This window comes from Anopheles ziemanni, chromosome 2 (assembly GCF_943734765.1).
Source record: "Anopheles ziemanni chromosome 2, idAnoZiCoDA_A2_x.2, whole genome shotgun sequence".
NCBI classification, from domain to species: Eukaryota; Metazoa; Arthropoda; class Insecta; order Diptera; family Culicidae; genus Anopheles; species Anopheles ziemanni.
This window is the reverse complement of record NC_080705.1, coordinates 72,124,136-72,142,926: the sequence shown is the minus strand read 5'-3', so window position 1 is coordinate 72,142,926 and position 18,791 is coordinate 72,124,136. Positions and strand designations below refer to the sequence as shown.

The following is an 18,791-nucleotide window of genomic DNA, read 5'->3' as shown; positions in this document are numbered from 1 at the left end:
CTGCTTCGAAGGCCATGACTGTATGGCAGGAATGTGCGAATCAGGCGAATCAGGCGAATCCGGTGAAGGTATGATGCCACCGGTAATTGAACCTTAATATTAAAACGCCTTCAATCAGTCCTTTTGTTCACTAGGTATTTTTCCGCTTAGATTTTTTTTTTAATGTTTGTACTACCAAAAGCAATGATAACACGTTTTGTTGAGCAGGAAAATAAATGATTTTTTATATTCATACAAATTGAATTACACTTCGTTTGACGCTTAATTTGGGTTCAACAATGCATGCTGTTGCATTTCTTGTAAGAAAGGCTAAACCGAGAAAAAATGTTTGTATTCAACACATTTTCTCAGAAACGTTTGTGTACATGATGAGCAGTTTGAAAATAAATAAGAGGAAATAGGAGCAAATATCACCATTTTAATGTCAGATTTAATTAAATATTAAGTGCGCTATACTAATTATATAAATACGTTAATAATCTACAACATATTTTATTGAAAGCATTCCATGATAACACCTTCAACGTTGTTAACGAATTGTCCATTCGAATTTTCTTCTAAATTTATTGTTTTTTGTTATTTAAAAACAAATTTTCTGGTATGTATTTCAGATATGTTTTACTGCTTATAAATTTAAAAATGTCTGTACGTTTTTTTCATCGTGGGTTCTGAATTAAGAATGGATTTCTTCTAAACGCCAGGAACCAAATACCGATGTGAGTACAAGTAGTAAAATGTTTGTTCATTATACCCTCCAGTTTACGAAAATCCATCAAATGCATTCACATGTTGGACTATGCTTTTATTTTATATAAAAAGTTGGTCTTATAATTAAAATGTATTGTGAGTTTTGTACAACTCAAATCTATCAAACAGATGGAGTTAGATCGTCGCATAATGATCCGTCGAACGAACTGCACTCTTCCAGGTCGTTCTGCAATCGAGCAAGCTCCAAATGGAGCACGTTATAGCGCGAGTGTAAAACGCATAGCTTCAGTCGATCGGCACTGGCACTCGTTTCGGCTAGCGAGAACTTCTCGATAAGCTCCAGCTTCTGCTCGGTATGCGAGGCAAGATGTTCGTACAATTCACCAAAGTCGGATATGCAGCGGTTCCGTTGTTCCAGGACCTCTCCACACAGCTCAAGGTGAATCAGTAGCTCCTCCACATCGTAGACAACGGTCGGAAACATGTTCTGCACGCTTTCCTGAAGTGACCGCAAGCGAATTGATTCCTGCTTCAGACATAAGCTTGCATCGTCCGCCAGACGAAGGAGTAGATGCTCGACTAGCCGGAAGAACTTATAGAAGCAGTAGGGCGCGTTTGGACCATTGGCCACAGTTGTCTGCGCGAGTGCCATACCAACGTCGCACACTTGCTCGTAGCTTTCCGAAAGGTCCTTCATGAGATCACAATTCCTACCAAGCATCTTGTAGTGGCGTTTGACCACACAAACCGCCCGATCCCAGCCGGTAGTTACGGTGTCCACGAGAGATTCGGCGGCCGAATGGAGCACACACTCACCGGACGAAGTACCGAGACTCTCTAGATACGATAAAACATACGGCCGCAGGTCGGCGTACTCGCCCACCAAGCAGTCTGTCAGGTACGTTAGGCTGTCCTCGAAACGATCGAGCTTTGATCGGAAACGATCCAGTGCAGCACGACTGTCAGCCTCTGCGGTACTATGCGTCGCCGTCAGCTCTACCAGAAACTCATTCGCCACACTTAACTCCATGCTTGTCGAACCGATTGTATAGGTTAGGAGCTGGATGTTAGATCGCAGGAGCTGCATGGCGCGCTGCACTCCAGCCATAACACTCTGATTTACCTCCGACGGATTGCTAACATTCCGGACGCTCGCCACCAGCTGTATTACCGACCCGATCAAGGTCCGCGTCGACACGTAGATCATGCTGAATTCGTCCATCAACTGAAGCACAAGAGTGGATCCAGCCAGTTCATTGATCGCGAGCAATACCTCCGGAATCTGCACCACCACAACGGTCTGCATATCGACCAGGGGGTCCAGAATGTCCCGGAAGGTTCCTTCGAGGTCGGCCATACTGAGCGTAGCGGCTGCCAGAGCAGTCGACGCTGTAATGCCCAAAGGACCCAGCGTATCGGTGATGGTTTGAAGTACCGCAAAGAGTTGCTCCAGAGCACTCGAGGGTGCGGTTATCTCCAATTCCAAGCCTGCTTGCAGCTGCTCGAATGCCCTTCCCAGCTCAATTGCAACGAGCCTAATGGATGCACTGTCCTGGACCGGTCCGTAAATCCCATAATCTGGCTTGGCCAGTGTAACCTGCGTGTTTTTTTAAAATGTGCCACAAAACGACTTATATTAGTCTCTATTGATTTCCAGTGCTTTGATCACTTGCGCTGCGTTACATACCTGGTGCCCGCATACAAGAAGCAGTGCGACAACCATCAACCGAACCATGATCGAGGTACACATAGATTGTCCGCTGTAGAAACTTCTGCTGACACTGTTACCTACGGACTGGCCGCGTACTAGCTACTGTACAAGACTTTTCTGTCACGACAGAGGCCACCGACCGACAAACAGGCACAACAATCATGACGGTTGGCCAAGACGTTTACCGGGGATTGAAGCAGTGCTCCATTTTCGTCATGATTGCTCAAGTTGTCGATAGCTTTTCCCAATCTAACCAAACAACATTCATCTGGGGGACCAACCCACACATGTGGAAAACTAAAAACCGATTTATATTTTCAGGTGAAGAGGAAAAGTTTAAGCTCATATTGTAACGCCAGGAACTGGAATCAGATTTTCAACATAATAACTAAAATTATCGTGTCAAGAAGAAATAGTGTAATACATCTTTTCAGGGACAGAGTTAAAAATACAAATAAAGTAGACTAAGTGAATAAATTAAGTGGTGTGCGGCTCTGATTTATTAACAAACTGATGGGTTAAGTTTCAAGTACTGTTACGTACTCCAGTAGTCAAAAGGACACGACTTTATATATCTTTTAGTTCACTTACCGCAGGTTATTTCCAAGTTGATGTACAAAAGCCGACGCTGTAATTGAATGATAAGACATTATTCTGCTGGCTATTGCTACACTATGAAACAATATAAAATATAAAAAGCTAACTAGCAAAACTATGCGTGCCACAACTTTCTTAAAAAAAAAGAACTTATACAAAACTTCATTGTTTATTGGTAGAAATCATACGGTGTATTTAAAAACCTGTTGTGTCTAACGCTGGCGGTTTCTCCTCTGACGGCGAATTTCAAAGGGTTGGTTTGTGTCGAAACAAGTTCCCACAAACTATTACAGCAAATAAATAATTTCGTCCCAAAACAATGGCGTTTACCGTTTAGTCTGGCGCATGTGTAAATATAACCAATACAATGTTTCGGCGTTTTAAAACAATCATAAGTACCTATGAAAATACCACACGTTGTAACCACCAAGACAAAATCGACATTTCCAGCATGTGAGGCGATATTATTGCGCGGTGGAAGAAAATTTCGACACAAAACGCCCCGTCTATACGCACACAACCGGAGTGGGATGCTAAGAACCGATCAAAGAATGATCGCTTGGAAAATCTTTCTATATGCGTAGCAGAGGCAGTGCGCCCCGTAATGAGTTGTGATGGTTTAAAAATAAATGGGATTTGTTTACAACGGACGCCACTTGCCACCGGATTGACCTCCTTTTGCTGATCCAGCTTCCCTTACCACCGGCGTATACATTTACCTCGCTTGGTTTCATTCTGGTTGGAAAATTTCTTTCCACCACGAGCCGGAAAAGAAAGCAACAGAGTATTATTCAATTTGAGATTATTTCGATCGACGACTTTTTGCAACATCGCAAAAGAGAGAAATGATTTTCCCATACGATTCCCGATTAAAATGAGTCAGACAATACGTCAGAAGTCAGAGTCGACCGATTTGTAACCTTTCATTTAGCCGTCTATTACACTTTGCACTTTACTAAAATTAAAGATAATTGTTAAAAGTCTCTCAGTGACTGACAGTCTCACAAATACTCGTCACGTTGTCTCCATCACATTATTATTTGATCAATTCGCTCCGCTTTCCGTCAGCCGTATGTGTTGATTCTCTTCCTCTAAATTCCAGCTCCATATCATGTGAACAAGCCACCCCAGAAAACACAGCACCACTTCCGGTCGACTTTCCGCCGGATGCATCGGAATTGTGTAAGCGCACCGATATGATGCGCAAGCAAATACCCCTTTACGTTCTCAAGTGTAGTGTTTTATGGGTTTCCGTGTCGTTCCATAGTCCGGATGCAAAACGCTTGGTAAACGTTGTTGGCCAATAAATTTTCTCTCCCACCACGTATTGCATTTTCGTTTAGTTTATTTCGCTTTACTTCCCTACACTCTGTTTCTCACGCCAGAGTTTTCGCTGCACTTTGTTTTTTTTCCTTTAAGGTGCATTAGGCTTCGGAAGGTTTCGCTCTAAATTACGTTCTAGTTTTTTACCGGTTGCATGAATATTTTCAAGAATCCTTCATAAATGAATAGATTCTTCTAACCTTCAAAACTATTGTGTTTGTCCTCCTATTACCATGTTTTTTCATTCATTAACAAGATGGTTCACTATATCTAACGCAGTGTAATTTCTCTTCTCCATCTTTTCGTTTTACCTTGCACTCTGATTCGATACCTTCCACGCAAAGGACAGGGTGGATTATACTTTCCTGCAATCCTGGTTGTCCAGTTCCTTTAAGAGAAAATCGTTTGCTCTTGTGGTGTTCTTCCAAATCTTTATTTTTCTTTATATACTGACGTCTTCGTATCGTGACGTTCGAACTAAACTTTAGTGGCTTTAGTTTAAGTAGTTATTTATTAGTAACTTCTTGGATCTTTCGTAACGCGCTTTTGCTTCAGTTTTGGTTGACTCGCGAATGATCCTTTTTGCCTCTTTGCCCCTGTCCTTTTATATCTATTCCTATCACTAACACTAGTATCTAACTATAATTCCTATAACTATAAATTCCTATCACTAACACTAGTTACTAGTACTATAATTCCTATAACTTTAATTCCTATAACTATAAACTAAACATTTGCTTAGTGCCTACATAAAGGCGCTACACCTCCCCCCTTTTATAGATGAAAATTATGCTCTTGCGTAGAATTTTCATCATTTAATTAACCTATTCTTATGTACTACGCTAGTTTTATTTGTTACTTTATTTTTTATAGTACAGTTTGGGTTATCGATATTCGTAATTATATATGGACCTATATATAATGGGTCTAGTTTTCTTTTGTTTTCGTTTTTTAAATATACCAGGTCTCCTAGCTTTACTTTAAGTGGATTGATCTTCTGATTTTCTGTTTCCTTTCGATTTTCTTTTCGCTCAACTAGATTTCTCCGCGCCACTTCATTCGATTTTTGTAGCTTGTACTTCATTTCATTATAGTATTCATGGTGGTTGTACACAGGTTCTATTTTTTTTAGCATATCTTGTGGTAAATTAGCTTTTCTTCCAAAAACTAGTTCGAATGGAGTGTAACCGGTATCGGTATGGTTAGTGGTATTGTATGTAAATTCATAATATTTTACCCAGTCGTCCCAATCGTCCCCATGCTCGTTTGTAAATGCTCGTAGGTACTCATTGAGAGCTCTATGGTTTCGTTCAAGCGCTCCCATGGTTTGAGGGTGGTAGGCAGTCGCAAATGTCTGCTTGATTTTCAATAACTCACTTATTTTTTTCAATATTTGATTATTGTATTCCAACCCCTGATCAGATCTAAATTCCACGAATTTTCCATATTTCAATACTACATTTTCTACAAGTGCCTTGGATATGGTGCTCGCCTCTTTATTGCTGGTTGGTATCTGTATTATATATTTTGTCAAGTCACATTGGACCGTTATAATGTATCTGTTGTTATTTACCGTCCTTGGCAATGGACCAACCGTATCAATTGAAATAACTTCGAATGGCTTAGCTGGGGTTGTTGTTACCACTGTTTTTTCTTTAGTGTGTCTGAGAGTTTTGCTTGTCTTGCACCTTTGACAATTTCTTACAAAACTTTTAATTTCCTCTTTCATGTTTTTCCACTTGTAGTTTGCTCTAATTTTTAAATAAAGTCGATATTGGCCTACATGCCCCCCTGAAGGTAGCATGTGATAAGTTCTTAGGATTTCATTAATCTCTTCTCTTTTTGTAATCCACTTGGGTGGAATATACGCGATAATTTCACAACCGGAAATGGCTCTATTAGCGATTTCCTTTATGGTTTCATACGCATAGTTATTGAATATTTCGTCGTTTAGAGAGATGGCAACTTTATTTCTATTAAATCTTTTCGCTATTGAGCATATTTCTAGAAGAGCAAGCTCGATCGCCTGACTTCCATTTTGGTTATTTGGAATAACGACATTGCCTAATTCTTTGTTGTAATTATGATTACACAGTGAAAGTTTTGTAAAACCTTTGTGCATATTAGTCTGTATTTTTAGTAGCTTGTCAACTTCTGAGGGATTCTCAGTTTGCCAAAATGATGGAGTATTGGTATATTTCTTTTCAAGATGTGCCGTCATTGGCACTGGGATTTCCTCATCATTATTGGTTCTAGTCATTGATCGTGTTTTCACTATTAATGTTTGATTTTCAGGACCATCACTTTGATTTTGTTTTAAAGATTTCAGCTGCTCGGATGTAAAAGTAATTCTTGACAGGGCATCTGCTCCTACGTTGTTTTTTCCCGGAACGTATTCTATTTCAAAATCAAACTCCTCGAGATCTAGCCTCATGCGAGTTAGTTTTGACGTAGGATTTTTCATGTTAAATAGGAAGACTAGGGGTCTATGATCGGTGCGAATCTTGAATTTCCGCCCATAAACGTATGGTTTAAAGTAGTTGACCGCCCAATGTATGGCAGTCAACTCCTTTTCAATGGTAGGCTTATTTCTTTCACCCTTGGTGAAACTTTTAGAAGCGAATGCCACTGGGTGGTCGTCTTCGTGATAGACTTGCGAAAGTATGGCCCCACACGCTGCATCTGAAGCATCTGTGGTGATAATGAACTCTTTTTGGAAATCAGGATACTTCAGAATTGTAGGTGACAATAGTTTGTACCGAAGAGTATCAAAGGCTTCTTGACACTCTTTTGTCCAATCGAAGGATTTCCCTTTTTTTTGTAATTCATTGAGGGGTCTTGCGATTTTTGCAAAATTATGGATAAATTTGCGATAGTAATTACAGAAGGCGACAAATCTTCTGGCGTCTTCTGCATTACATGGTTTGGGGTAATTTTTTATTACTTGAAACTTGGAGTCGTCCGGATATATTCCTATGTCTGTAATTTTGTGTCCCAGATAAGTTACCTCTGTTCTGAAAAATTTACATTTTTCTGGGTTTAGTTTAAGGCTGTACTGCCGTATCCTATCGAATACTTTCTTTAAGTTATCCAGGTGATGATTGACGTTGCATCCTGTGATGATAATATCATCAATATAAACAAACGAGCACTCCGGTGTTAGACCTGCCATAGCTATGGTTATCATCCTTTGGAAACTATTGGGGCTAATGTTTAGTCCGAATGGTAGCCTTTTAAATTGATAATGTCCCGTAGAGGTCGAGAAAGCAGTGTACTTCCTTGATTCTTTTTCTAAAGGGATTTGGTGGAAACCTGACATTAGATCCAATGTTGAAAAGTATTTTGCTCTACCTAGTTGATCTAATATAGAATCGATCCTAGGCAAGGGGAATTTATCTGGGATAATTTTTTTATTTAGTTGACGATAATCTATTACTAGCCTCCATTTTTTTCCTTCATCTGATTTTTTGGGTACAAGGAGTACTGGAGAATTATAAGAAGAGACGGAGTTCTCGATTATGTCATTTTTTAACATCTTATCAACTTGTCGTTTGATTTCCTCCGATTGGGAATGAATCTGCTTATAATTTGGGATGTAACATGGTGATTTATCCTTCAATTGTATTGACTGTGTGTAAAAATTGTTTGTTGTGATTTGATCCTCGTTTATGCAAAAAATGTCGGTATAATTTCCAATTAGTTCTTTTAACTCCTTTTGAATGTATTTTGGAATGTTTTGTGTATCTACTTTATTTAAAATTGTGCTTGTTCTTAGAATTTTATCAGATTCATTGGATTTTCTGCATGTAACGTTATAATTCCTCACCAAATCTATTTGTGGCTTAAACGATCTATTACTGATGAAGATATCTTCTTCGGTTGTGTTTATAAACCGTACAAATTGTTTTTCCTTAGATATTATCGAGTTGCCACAAAATATTCCAGGTCTGATTTCTTCTGCAAAGACTACGCAGTCTTCCTCTATGTTTGGCAGTTTTACCTCTCGTATTATCTCGCTTCTTACTGGTAAGATGAAACCCTCGCTTATATTGTCTTCTATAGGATGACAGATTGTTACCCCATTGAAATTAAAATTAAGAAGCCAATGCTCATAATCAATAACACATTTATATTTTGCGAAAAAAATCCCTTCCTAGTATACCATCTGCTCTGATATCTATTTCTTTTGGAATGATGTGAAATATGTGATTAATTGCTTCATTTCCAAATTGTAAGGTGGTGTTTGCTGTAGCTAAAGTGTGAATTGAATGAGTAGTGATACCTGTTAAATTGATTTTATTTTGGGAATGTAATCGGTGGTTTTGTTTTATTTTATTAATTTTGAATAAAGACACGTCTGCGCCAGTGTCTATTATGAGGTCGCTAAACTCATCTGTGGCCATTGCTACTCTAATTTTAATAAAATTATTTGCATTTAAGTTTAATGCTAGGATTGGGAATCTGTAGGCTGCAGGTTGTTCTCTAAAAAAGACGCGTTTTCAATAGCTGCAGCCGAATTTGATGTTTCGTTATTGGCTTGTGTTGTGTAAACTCTATTATGGTTTCTATTTTGGGTTTGTTGCGTGGATCTATTATTGTTATTATGATAGTATTGATTTGAGTATCTATTGTTTTGTTGTCTGTAAGACCTACCAGTACCTCGATATTGTGGTTTACCACTGTAGGTTGTAGTATATTGGTTTGAATTTCTATTGAAGAAGGAACGATTTTGTGGGTGGTTCCTTCTAAAAGAGAGGACTTGCGATGAACCGTTAACTCTTTCACTTTCTAAAACCTTTTCCGTTGCATCCGTAATTTGCGCATATTGCCCTGCTTGTAAAATAATTCTTGTTTCCATCAGTTTTACTTTCTCCACCAATGTTTCTACTCCTCGCTTGACTGCCATTTCATTTGCAATGTTATTTGGTATATTTTGCTTTAAGTACATACATTTTAGCTTTGTACTAAGAGCCTCTACCTCGTCACAGAGTGATTTTGTATCTGTGTAACGGATTGACTTTAACTCGCCTATTATTTTGTCCGGATTTATTTTTTCCTCACAACGAGCTTTAACGTCATTAATTAGCGTGTCAACATCCGTGATGTTGGGTGCTAGCCCTAGTTGTGCTTTTCCCGTCAATCGTGTTTTTAAAAATTGCACTAGAATATTTTTTGGATCCTTGGGGTAGATTGGATGTTTGTATCAATTTTGCTGATCCAATAAAATTATCAAGGCTTTCTGCTTTACCATCGTAGGGTTGGATCAATGAGGCAGCAACTTTAATATCAAAGTCCTCCATTTTGTTTGGTTTCCACTTGTGTAATGCAATGCAAACTGTGCAATGCAACACACCGCACGCAGCACAAAGCCACTAATAAGCACGTGGCTAAATTTCTCGTGGCACAGGATTCTTCACTCTGTCACGGTCGCCATGTGGTGTTCTTCCAAATCTTTATTTTTCTTTATATACTGACGTCTTCGTATCGTGACGTTCGAACTAAACTTTAGTGGCTTTAGTTTAAGTAGTTATTTATTAGTAACTTCTTGGATCTTTCGTAACGCGCTTTTGCTTCAGTTTTGGTTGACTCGCGAATGATCCTTTTTGCCTCTTTGCCCCTGTCCTTTTATATCTATTCCTATCACTAACACTAGTATCTAACTATAATTCCTATAACTATAAATTCCTATCACTAACACTAGTTACTAGTACTATAATTCCTATAACTTTAATTCCTATAACTATAAACTAAACATTTGCTTAGTGCCTACATAAAGGCGCTACACTCTGACTCTCATTTTCCAAGAGCTAAGTGAATAGTTTCCTCTTCATTCCGATGATTTGTTCACTCATATCTTCTCTCAAGAATGTTGATATCAACTAACAACGGTTAAAGCATAACTCAAGTATAAATTGAACTAAATTGTTAAAAACTAAAAAATGAAACATTTTGTGTAAGGCTTTGTGTTACGAAGAAGTACCATGATTTAAAACTTATGAGAAGTCACGAATCTAGCATAAATTTATGAGATAAAAAAAAAGAAAAGTGCCCTATTTTTGTTTTTACATAAAGGCTGGGACATTTGGTTGAGTTATAGGATTTTCTTTCAAATGAAATAGGTTCTAGTATAAACATTTGGAAACTTGCTTACATAATACATACAACAAAGGCTGTTATAATAAATCTAAATTATACAATGTTGAATGAATTTAAAGTACTACAACGGAGCTGCATAAAATTAACTACAGATCGAAGCGCCTCAGACGTGGCGTAATATATTTCCAACCAGCTTTCCAATCTAACAATTGACCCTCCAACCTTTCGCTGTGCTTTTACCCTTTTTATTCAGCTCCCATTCTTCTTACAGCGAGAGTTCGCTGAACTAAGTCGTTGGGAGAACCGTGCAGGATAAGTTTCATTAAGCTGGAAAATATTTTAAGCTATTCAGCCGCCCTACCTACGGTCGGAACCAACCCTTGCCGCGTGGTGGGTGCATGGAAAACTTTCTTCGCTTCGAAAGCACAGCCCGCCTGCTTCCCGAGATGGGGCGGGCAGTTTCCAAGAAACTGGAGAACATATCCTAGCCGCCTGTCAGCGAGTACACCGTACCATTAATACTGTCGCAGCGACGTCCTGAGTGCATGGATTCCGAGCCCTCGACCACATTGAGAGCAGGAAGGACTTGGAGGTGGAGTGGAGTGGCAAAACCGCACACATTCGGTGCATTCTCGATCGCAACGAGTCTCCCCGGCGTCGGGAGGGTTGGGATGGAATGGTTCCGTGTTTCGCAAAACTTCCAGTCAAATCAGAAGCTGTTTGGCATGCGAAGGAAAGGAGCTGCCTGCGACACCGCATCCCGATGGCTTGGGCAAGACAGACTTCAAACCTTCCCGGCCTCTGGCCTCGACGTGAAGAGCCGTGTGCAAGAACAAACCGTGCGCGGTCGAAGATCGTAGAGCACGAGTGTAGAAACAGAAGAAGTTATCTTGCGAAACTCGTGAAACCTCTTGCCGGCGGGCCATTCTTCTCTTCAGGCGGCCAGTTCACACACAAACACACACACGCAGGCACACGAAACCTTGCACTTGATTCTCAATTCTTCGATGTTGCGCATAGTTTCGCACTTGGACCCATCATCCCCGTGAGCTGCAAACGCCGCCCGTATGCCACCGAAGTACGACCGAAGGATTCGAGCAACTCATAAACTTCCTCATGGACAACTTCGAAGCATCCAAGAATTCCTCATCCCTTCTCCGACACCCCCCAGCGGCCGCTTCGATCGTATCGATGATGCGTTCCAGTTACCCCAAGACGTACTCCCGTGAAGTCAGGAGAAGCAGCATGATGCAGAAACTAGTTTTACTCGTTTAACTCCTCTCCTGCAGGCAGCCGTATTCCTTCCTCAAACCCTACTCTTCCCTCCATCGCATGGTCTATGCAAAAATGTACATGCACCTAGGACGCTGGGCTAGACCAACTCCTCCGGAAAAGCCATCCAGCACCGACGGGACATCTTCATCGGAGTGCTGGTAGGGAAAAGTACTGATTTCCCTGCGTCGCTTCCAATCGGCACAATCCCATTGGCATGGCTTGCAAAAGAATGTCAAATGGGAAGGAAGTTTATTATTACGGCCGTAATTAAATAAATCTGTGCATAGCCCGCCCTATCCCGACGGGCTACAATGTGACTGCGATTCACGAGCAAGTGCAAAAGGGTTTGTGTTACCCATTCCACTCCAAGCGAGTAAGTTACATAACAGTGGTACAACTACGATTCGCCGCAAATCACACTACTCTGAGTATCCCTCGAATGGTAAGCAACCAAATTCTTCGAAAAAGCAAACAGTCAAAATAAACTACCAAGTTCTGAGTGTGATAAGAAACAGAAATTATAAAAAAATAAAAAAAAGTTATTCTGTTTCCGCCCGGGTTCGAACCGGGGACCTTCTGCGTGTGAAGCAGACGTGATAACCGCTACACTACGGAAACCGTCGGGTGAAGTGTTGCTAGATAGCGATACGTTGAGGAAGGCAAGTGGGATGCATTGAATCAATGTGACTGCATGTTCGCTCTCAAGCACGAAAGTCAATAAAATAAGACATGGAAACTTCTGAATATCTCATGACTCAGCAAGACGGACCAGGCATTAAAAGGTAAAATCAACTCTTGTTGGTGGTCTCTTGTTACATAGCTGAACGTTTTCCAAAAAGAACTTGCTTCCACTTTCTAATCAATTCGTAAGCGTTGAATTTCCATGAAATGAAGACTTCACTCTCCTACGCTCAGGTTATAAATTTAAGTCCCTTGTCATGTGACTACTTCTTGAAGATTAAAGAGCAAGCATTCTTCATCATCGCGGAAAACGAGCGAACTAAGAACAACACCGTCAGGTAGCACTGATTGATTCGGATAAGATACTTCGGTGAAACATACTAATTACCACCGATTTCACTATTTAACGCTACATGGGCAACACTTTGTACCCCACTCCGCTTCCTTCAAGTACCATAACGATGCTGTATTATTTAGCTTATGCTTTAATTGCTTTGATGCGCAGAACTAACGGGGGGAATGATATTTAAACCCAACTTTATTGTATCGGTGCATGTTCAATGAACCATTATTATGAATAGCAAGACAGCCCGAATCGCTTGGTATTGATTTTTCTAGAGGGGATTTTTATTTCAACCCAGCCCAACTGTCGGGTTTGTTAGCATCACACTGCCAATTAATGCCAAAGTTAACTGAAGATACCTTGAGCGAACTTGTTTGTACAACATTATGGAATCTTTTTCTTTTGGAAGAGAAAATTTCAATTAACAACCATTGTTTTTACCATTTGAAAAGAACTTTTTATTCAGCATACTTTTTCTATTTCATTTATTACGTAAAGATTTCATCGTTTGATAGTGGTGCATCTGTCTTATCTCCACTTATTCGTTTTTAATGCTGTTTTTTAGTGAAAAAAGGGATTGTCATTTTTTTGAATTTTTAAGATTTGCTAAAAATGCTTATTTATAACTGGATCATAAAAACTGTTTGTTTATAATATTGCTTCCGTTATTCTTTCAACCATATAACTATATAACTATCTAATGAATTTCTTTGCAATCATTGTTGTAACATTGGCTTGTGATTTTTATATCAATTGTTTCTTTCTTTACATAGGATTTGTTAAAAAAAAAGCATAATTAGTGTTTTTAAGGGTTCCAAAGCATTGTTCTACATTCTCAATTCCACTTTGCTCTAATGTAAAATTAATAAAAGCTGTTTATATTGGCAATTTCGAAAAACCATTGCTTTACAAAAATTCAGAGCTCCGTGTTAATGAATAAAGGCGGTAGATCAATTCGTTCAATAATACTTATCGAATTGTAATATCAGAATCAACTAGACCAACACTTGATTCGCCATCCCCCGAATTGCATGACTTTAATGTTCACTCAATCGAAATATTTTCCCACTTCTCGTCCACCTACTCCCCGAACCCCCGCCTTGCTTCGCCAATGATTATCGATTACGAAAGGGAAGCGAAGGAGAGGGGATGGCTGCCCGGTTCGGGGCCTCGGGTGATTTGTGAGATGAGCACACTGGCAGTATAATAACAGGGCAGCCCTCACCCCGCGGTGCAACCCCCGGGAGTGATTGGATTCGAACTCATCCCTCAGTTGATGCCGCGCGTTCGACATCTCCATCGCACAATGGTCAAAATCGGTTGTTTGTTTAATAGTTATGCCTATCAATTATGCAAACAATCTGCCGTTCGCGGTTGCACATAGTTCGGGTCCCGGGGGTTGGGAAAACGGAACCGAGCTCCCTTGGGGCTCGACGAGGACAGCTTTGGTTCGACGGCGTGATTAAGATGTATCAATGCAGGGAAGTATGTTGCCGGCCGAAGGCATGGTGGAAGATAATGTGGAAGTCAAACTATACTGACTGGGAGGGGATCAATTCTGCTTCCTGTGTGTGTGTGTGGCCGTAGGTGAGTGTGAGGGAACTGTTAAGGAGTCCACTGGAGGATCTCGAGAACAAACATCACTGCTAACAGCCTCGTCATAAGTGGCACCAAGGAATGCATCCAATACTCTCGTCGGCAACATGTGACACTCACACACAAGAACCTTCCGAATCTGGTTGAAAATGGAATCGAATATCGTGGAGCAAGTGAAGGGCTTCGTTCAGAACGTCAGAAAGCTGGGGGTTTGCAATGGAATGCTTCTGGCGACGGAAGTGGAGCGAAAGCTTACATCACAACAGCCTTCCGATGCCGGTCCAGTGACTTCCTGCGCATTCCCGGCTTAGTACCGGATCGGATCATTCGCTAGATTGGCTCGCGGGAGTTCCAAACTCGCGGGCTCGATGCTGGAGGAGTCAACCGGCACGCACCAATCAATAACCTAATAAATTAATTAGCTACGCCCAGCCGTTCCGAAGCACCGATCGCAGCACCCGCGGAAGGATACAAGTTTCAGAAGGATTCGCTGTGAGTTCAGCGTCCATCAAACAAAGGATTAGCCCTCCTCAGGGGGTGGAAGAGGACACGCGACGAAAGTCACCGTTGTTAAGTCTATTCGCACGCTGATGGCACCGTGTCACCTGATGATTTCTGATCAGATTCCGCTTCCGCCCGTTCGGTTCCGTGACCGTTCGGGTCAACCGTTTACAATCGCCTCAACCCACCCGCACACACAGAACTTAAACAACCCACCCAACCCCCTTAGGCTCCTTAGCCCCACCGCCAACCATGGAATGGAGCTATTTGATTAATGCTTTCAAACGTAATCAACTGCACCGGGGTGCGAAATGGCCAACGGGTAGAAAGGAGTTTTTTGTTTTGTGGGCAGATCACAACACCCTTAGCCACCCCGGGCCTACCTGTACGGGTCAGTGAGAGTTAGGGAAAGGTATGACAATGTACCACCACCCTCGTTCTCCACTGGATCTGTTCAGTCCACCTGCATTCCCGAGGGCTGATGTTGCTCCCCGGTTGGGATGATGGTCCGGAGAGAGCATGGCAGAGTGCTGGAATTTCGAATGACTGTGAGAACCAACCCGATCCGGTTCGGAGGATGAGCAGCCAGTAGCGAGTGTTTCATTTAGCCGGGAGTGAAAGGATGGGGCACTCTATGCTACTCACCCGACCAGGCCGGAGATTGTTTAACAGCGCAAAATCCTCGCTGTGCTGTTGATTTTCCACCTCCTGCGATGCGGCAGAACTCGACGAGATTAACAACTTTGGAGGTAATTCCGTTTGGGGGGTTTTCCCCTCAAATAATGCTCATTGTCATCAATCTACAGCACTGGAGTGCTACTGGAAAGTGTAACGATGCAAAAAAAACAAACATTCATCATGTTACATGATTCGATGGGGCTCTGAGTGTTAATATGTTTGAATCAATGTTGTTTGCCATTTAATTGGTTTTGATTAACGTTAACTGGTTCATTGCTTGCTAGATAAAAGTTTATTATAATCCAGCAATTTAATTTCTTTCGTTTATAGTTGTTTAATGTCTGCTTCTAATAGAATGAATGTTCCAATTTGAAATGCGTATATTTGGCCTTATTGCGTAAATCAAGTAATGAAACAATTGTTCTAGATAACATAACAGATAAAACAAGACTGAAATGAATAGTTTTTTCTTTTGCGTTTCAAAGCTACACTTGTCAAGACATAGAAAATTGTCTATGTGATTGTTAGAAAATGAATTTTCTACTCTGTTGTCGCACATCTTTCAATCTTCTCTTACCTGTGTTGTTGTACGATTTAAAGTGATGTTAAAAACATCACCACGATTCAGGCTTTTGTGTGGATTTTCGGTCCATCATCAATTCTCTAGCATTAAAAAGCTTATTATTTTTTTTATTGTAGCTTTCCATACCAACTACCGACCTGCATTCGTCCAGTAAGTGCAACATTCCCGTTTTGAGCCCTTAAATTACTTCACTGACAAAATGCTGTCAGACAACGCTCTGGTCGAGTGAGGGTGTGAAATTTGAACTTCTCACAGGTGAAGCTACACACCTCCAGCTCACACCTATCCAGTGCCGTCGACCTCCACAAGTGACAGGCGATTGGTGACGCTTTTTTTTTTTTTTTTGGGATATCGATACGATTTTAAAAGTTACACATGTTTGTCCAAATCGCGATGCCAAAACGTCCTTTCAGCTTAACGCCAACACCTTGCCCCGTCGCTCACTCCCCGTTTCCATTGTGCCTGTGACACGTTTGACAACCTGCCCGACGCTGTGTGGCCTGCTACCACACCGGTGCTAAAGATCCCTTTTCGGTCACGTTCGGGTTCATCGTATAGCTCAATTACATACCCGATTACAGATTTGTCGTCGAGCATCGTTCACAGCGCAAAAACCAGTTTATCATCGACACTGCCCGCCCGCTGGATTTCTCGATTATGTATGTGTGTGTTTGTGTACGTATGAGGGGTTTGTTGTTCATCTCCACTGTTCGCTTCCTTTCATTCGTCGATATTCGCGGTTTCGCGCCCGCCAGCATCCGATATCGGTTTGGTAGCTTTGACTGACTGGCATCGATTTGTTTTTCGTTATGCTAATGTTCGGTGCCCCGTGCACGACATTCCAGCCACCTCCCATGCATTCCCTCGGCCCTAACGAGGGGAATCAGGAGAAAAATCCAACTGGAGGGAAACGGAATACGGCAGAATGAGAGAACACAGTAAAAGAATAAAATTGAGCTACAAAAACATAAGTGCAGAGAAAAATCACAACAACGAAAACCCGCGGCGAACCGAAATCAACGGATTCCTTCCGTATCAAGTGGCAGAAACCTTTTTTTTTCGGGCAGAATATTTGGTTGTACGTCGATAAATAAATTTACTTAATTGAAACATGACAGCTACACTTGGCGAACATTCGAGGGGGAGGGAGGGTGGGTAGTACCAAAACTACCAACCACAGAATGAGCCATATGTGGTGTGGTTTCAAAATGGACGATGTTTGGTTCGGATTATAAATTCCCAGCTTTACCGCTTTTTACTATCTTTCTATACCATGATTGTTTTACAACACCGATTAAAATATTGATATGGGAAATTCATAAATCCAAACACACGGAAAATTATTGCACTTCAACTTAGAAGTTGACTCGATAGCTTTTTATTGAAAAGAAATGGTTGAATTGAAAATACGTACCCGAAGAAAACAGACTCATTCGTTCATCGTCAAGCGCGTTTTCCATCACCCGCAAACCCTTTGTAGTTGCGAAACAAGGCCACTCGGGCTGGGTGCTACTTCCCACCATCTGAATCCCATTATTATTTGCAGTAGAGAGGCCCCACTTGTTTACACAAATCGGATGGCTTTCCCGGAGCCGGAGAGAAAGAGCGCTCGCTGTATCGACGCCACGCCATCGACGCATTCGAGCGTTCGGGATGCCAACGAATTAAAAATAGCCAAATTCAGTCAGGCAGCGTCCAACCGCACCCACACCGGCCACCCACCGTGCGGCCATCTAAGTCGCCCGGTAATCCCAATTGGCACCCTTTTCCCCTCGACAAAGCACGTTTTTCGATATTCACCACGCGCCGCGCAATCGGCCGGATGATTTATGGAGTGTTGAGCGATAAAAACCCGAATGAACCCGCGCTGCTGCTTGCCGGGGTTTTTTTTTTTTTGTTTTCCATTTTCCATCAGCTGACCAATACAGAGTCGGAGTCAAACACGCTCAGTACATGCCACTCGGCCACAAGTGACCGTGCGGTGTTTGTTTGCCTGGAAAATCCAACCGCTTGCCAACAGATTTATCGCCCAAGTAAATGACCTACGTCGCTCCAGCTTTGAAACGACAAGCGTAAACCGATCGACTGATTGCTCCTGGATGTGCCTGGAGTCTGATGCTTTCCGGAACGGCAGGACATCAACCGCGTCGGTGGTGTAATGGTCAGCATAGTTGCCTTCCAAGCAGTTGATCCGGGTTCGATTCCCGGCCGACGCACTGAACTTTTTTTATGTAGTGTGAACTTAGTGTTCTAGAGTTTTTAAAACGAGTTTTCACTTGTTTTTTGCACACATGCTCAAACGTTGAAAAAATTCAGCTTCGCTGAGGCACTTTATTTCAATCTTTTCCAAAGTAATATGTTTTCTTCTTATTCGATGAATAATTTGAACCAAATCTTTTATAATTTAATTTAATCACGACATCAATGGTCGTCACTTATATGAAAAACCAATACCACATCGAAATCAATTCAATCGAAACAGATTAATTAAACTTAGAATAAAATATCATTCTAGACAAGTGTCGTTGATTTTGGTATGAAAAATAGTTGTAAAATATAAACTAAGCAGGGGTCCTAATTTTACCGTGCATAAATATAATAAAACTATTTTAGAATATCCTATCTAAAGTAGGTGCTATAAAATAAAAAAAAATGTTAAATCCACCTCGTCCTATGCGTAAATCAATTATGTGAATACG

The 18,791-nt window shown here is 41.2% G+C and overlaps 2 non-coding genes across 2 annotated transcripts; one reads left to right on the top strand and one right to left on the bottom strand.

Annotated features, from left to right (window-relative positions):
• Positions 1-12,255: 12,255 nt before the first annotated feature.
• Positions 12,256-12,328, bottom strand: Trnav-cac (transfer RNA valine (anticodon CAC)). The gene has a single exon. It is a non-coding gene; the product is annotated as a tRNA-Val (tRNA).
• A 5,908-nt stretch (positions 12,329-18,236) lies between these two features.
• Positions 18,237-18,308, top strand: Trnag-ucc (transfer RNA glycine (anticodon UCC)). The gene has a single exon. It is a non-coding gene; the product is annotated as a tRNA-Gly (tRNA).
• Positions 18,309-18,791: the final 483 nt, after the last annotated feature.